At 29.7% G+C, this 4,516-nt stretch overlaps 1 pseudogene; it reads right to left on the bottom strand.

Annotated features, from left to right (window-relative positions):
* Positions 1 to 2,753: 2,753 nt before the first annotated feature.
* Positions 2,754 to 3,470, bottom strand: LOC107862514 (annotated as a pseudogene).
* Between the last annotated feature and the right edge of the window lie 1,046 nt (positions 3,471 to 4,516).

Raw genomic sequence — 4,516 nt, 5'->3', positions numbered from 1 at the left:
ATAGAAACTCTAGCACTAGTAGACCCAGGATGTACCAACTGTATAATTAATAAAGAAATAACACCAAAACATTTACTAAAGACATTCAATAAACCCATAATAGCTACACAAATGGATGGATCGCAGAATATCAATAATTATTACATAGAAAAGGCACAAATAAGCTTCTTAAACACATATAATGAATTCTACAAGCCAACTTACAATATTAACAGAAGATTAGCGAGAGATTTAAACATAGGTTCAGACTTTGTAATAGGATTGCTTTTTTGCATACAAAATAGCGAAGGATGTCTCTTAACAAGAGATGGAATAATACTATTTAAAAATCTAACCTATACTCCAGTACAAACAGTAACATTACCAACAGTAGATAGAACACTAAGAACACACAAAAAGAAAATAGCTTCAAAACCATGTTGTGAAGTATGCTCAAATAATGACAAGTGTCAAAATCAATGCCAAAATAGTAACCTATTACAAGAAACACTAAAGGAAAACATTGAAGAATTAAAAAATTACACACTAATTAATGTAGAAGGATTAGAATATATAGAAGAAATAGAAAAAGATTATACATTAATAAATGTTGAAACTCAATTTTATAATTTTCAAAAAGGTATAAATAAAATAGTCATGATAAATCCCCCTAAAGATTTAGATAAAGTAATAAATATTCTAGATAAAATAGAAATAATAGGAGAAAAATCCTTAACACATTGTAATGCTAATGAAATAATGTATAAATTAGAAATAATCAACCCAGTATATACCATAAAGACAACATCTATAGAAGCTAACAATGAAGATATAGAAGAATTTGAGAAACAAATCAAAGAATTGTTAAAATTAGAAGTAATTCGAAGATTAACATCTAGACACAGATCAACAACATTCATGGTAAGAAACCATAGTGAGCAAATAAGGGAAAAAGCTCGCATGGTAATAAACTATAAAAGATTAAATGACAACACCAAATCTAATGTTTGTTTCAGCATGCGACCAACTAGTCAACATACAGCAGACAAGGGCAAGGGAGTAATTAATGTTTGTTAAATTTTGTGAATAGTTGATCATAAGTGTATGTGATAATGATACTTGATCATATCATCACTTTATTACTTGACGAGGATGTATACTTGCATATTACTTTAGGAACAACAATAAATACTTATTCAAAGTATTTATTACTTATTAACAAATGAAAATAAGCAAATACAACATAAAAATGATCCTAGTAACCAAGGAATGTATTTTAATTCTTTGTTACAGCCTCCATAAATTCTTGATCATTCTCCAATGCTTGCAAAGTCTCTAGCAAAAACAAACTTCAATATCTACACTTCTTTCTTCTACACTAGGATATAAAGTAATTACCCCATCACTTTTATTTGCCATTCCACTCCTCACTCTAACTGATTTTTCCCAACCAAAATCATTATCATAAATGTTATATCTTGGAGAACTACTTATTCCCAATTTAGTACTATTCCCCACAAATTGTGAGCCCTTGGAGAATATGAATTGAATTTCCAAAATACCCTTCAGGAAGAGGAGGATTTAGCCTTGATCTTGCACCTATTTACAGCATACTTAAGTACTTTATCCATTTCTATTTATATGATACTATTTCCATTTCAGTATGTCTTAAACAATGACACATTTTTACACATGTGCTCAATAATCAAAGAAAGAGTTAGACTTACACGTCAGGAACATGTTAAACACATAAGGGATCAAAAGTTCCAAATATGCCTCAGAACATTGAAAAGCGGACAAAGTATGACAATGCCTCAATAGTTGGGGTAAAATATCCTCATAGCATTACAAATTTGGTCCAACACATGGCCTATTTTTACAAGAGAAAGACTCAAATTTCCCTTGAACTTTGTGAAATTATCAAAATTTGCCCCTTAACTTTGTGAAATTGTGCATATTTTATTTTACTCAACTACCATCAATCATCGCTCTAAATGAATAATGAATACTCAAAAATTCCACTCAAAAACCACCTCATTCAAATAGTTTGTCCCTCAGTTTCATCTTTAGCTTCTTGTTTATTGTATGACCAATCATCCATAACCACTATAACCCTCCCTTGACAGTCACAATACCATATCAAATGATTTAGAATCTAAATATTGTATAACTAGCTAGGTTTGTTTGAGTTTTACTTGTGAGGAATTGAGTCTTGAGGGTTGGTGGTTATTAATTTGGGCTTGGGTAAATCTAGACTATTTTCAAAAGTTGAAGGGAAAATTTAAGCCTTTTGTCTAATAAAAAAAGGCCATGAGTTAAAAAACTTTTTCATTAATGAATAAGGACATATTTGGACCAATTTTACCCCATTATTAACAGATGACATACTTCAGCTATAGAATTCATGGCTTATTTGGACATTTTCACAATATATAACTAAGAAATAAAAAGAGTTAAGGTCAAAAACTCCACCCAAATATCACATTTTTGTGAGTTTCACAACTCAAGTATTAGTTGTTCCCTTTTGTTATCCGAGCTATCACTATTTGTATATTAAAGCACACCTCATAGCAGGCTAGTCCAACCATCAATTGTTACCTTGGATTAGTTGAACTATCACCAGTAACTCAACTAGGTGTATTTTAATACATATATATTGATAATTCAGATAGAAAAAGAAAACAGCGTACGGTTATGGTGTAAAACTTGAGAAGAGTGAATCCAAATGTATTTTTGACCATTATTTCAAATGAAAAATGTATTCTCACCTATGATTAGGTAAACAGACACTTCTTCCTCTTCATCAAGCTTGCGAGAATGTGACAGCTTGTAGGGAAAACACTCTCAACAAATGTTGGAACTTCAACTTTTTCAAACAATTTCTTATAATCCTTCTTCAGGGGAATATGAATCGGCAGATTCATTTTCTCAGGAAAATAACATTCTAAAACTGAAATTTTGGAAGTAACTTTGAATCCGCGAGAGATTTTAGACCAAAAATTGATGAAATACCAAAAAGAAATCCCATCATCTATGCTATGATTCATAGTGCATCCAATAAAAAGATCATCAATCAAATTGTGTATCAATCCATTACTAACACATTAAAAATTCCGAACATTATTCAATGGGAAAATATTGTGAACAATAATTGGTACATATGTAGAATCAAGAATAATAGATACAGTTAATGTCGGATTCATGCCAGCATTATTACAGTTGATGAAGAAAGAAACGGCGTCATCATCCATATTTTTAATGATCGAAAAATGACCATCTAAGGGAGGAAAGAAGTATAAGGTGTGAGTAAGGGATGTTTTAAAGTGGTCAATATTATTTTATTGTTTTGGTTTGTGGAAAAGAGACCTTTTTGGATAGTATCACGAAGGAGGAGTTGTAAATCCCATGGTATCAGTTCAATTTTTGTATGAATTTGATTCATTTGATGTTTCTCTAACTAAACATGGGGAAATTATTTGAATTTATTCCATCTTTTAGGAAAGGCTATGAGGAAGAAGAGAGTGGATTTCTTGGGTGGATTCAATAATTCATTTAAGCCAATGATTTAGGGAAAGTGTCGGGCATGGTAGTATAGTAGTAAAAACTTCTGTTAGGTAAATTTAGTTTTTGGTTTTCAAAAATATTATATCATTATCATAGTAGATTAATTCATTATGATTCGTTATTCCTAAGTTCGGTTTTGATATAATATAGTACAATATAAATCGATTATCATAATTTGTTTGCCTTTGATTTTTCAAGAAACGTTTAAACTATATCATAATAACACCTTATACATGTAATAATATTCAGAAAAAAGTACAAGCAATTTTCTTCATTAATCAATTAAATATGTAGAAATATTAAAAAAACCTACAAGCAATTTTCTTCTTATTTAATCAATTACACGTGTTGAAATATTCAAAAGAGCAATTTTCTTCTTTACACATGTGAAATATTCAAAAGAACATATAAGTAATTTCTTTGCTAATCAATTAAAAAAAATAAATAACATTTTAATCAAAATAAAATATTCAAAATTCCAACATAACATCAAAAAAATTAATTGTATAGTAATCCTACTTTTTGTGTGAAAATGACTAATTTGATGATGTTACTCGGGGGTTTGGGCTGTAGGTGACAAAAGAGTTTTAAAATGAGGTGTAGGTGACACAAATCTTAATAATTGAGTGTAGGTGACAATTACTTTATTATGGATTAAGAAAGTTTGGTAAGTTTGAGAATAGACCACAAATTCTGCTTCATTATCATCTTCATCTTCTTCTTGTTAACCATTATCGTTGTTGTTGTTGTTACCGCTACTGTTGCTATTTGACCAATTTCTTAGGTCAAATTTTATTTCATAAATCACTTTCCACTTTGGCATTACTTTATAGGAGACTTTGGTAAGTTAAATTATGATTTTTAGTTGAATTTTTCATCTGGGTAACTACTATTGTGTTGTTTTTCCAACAATGGATAGAACACAATAATTAATCTAACATAAGATCCATCTATTTAAACAAATAAATCATCT

The sequence above is a fragment of the Capsicum annuum genome, chromosome 1 (genome assembly GCF_002878395.1).
Source record: "Capsicum annuum cultivar UCD-10X-F1 chromosome 1, UCD10Xv1.1, whole genome shotgun sequence".
Lineage (NCBI taxonomy): Eukaryota > Viridiplantae > Streptophyta > Magnoliopsida > Solanales > Solanaceae > Capsicum > Capsicum annuum.
Note: the sequence above shows the minus strand (reverse complement) of the source record. Positions and strands in the feature narration are given on the sequence as shown.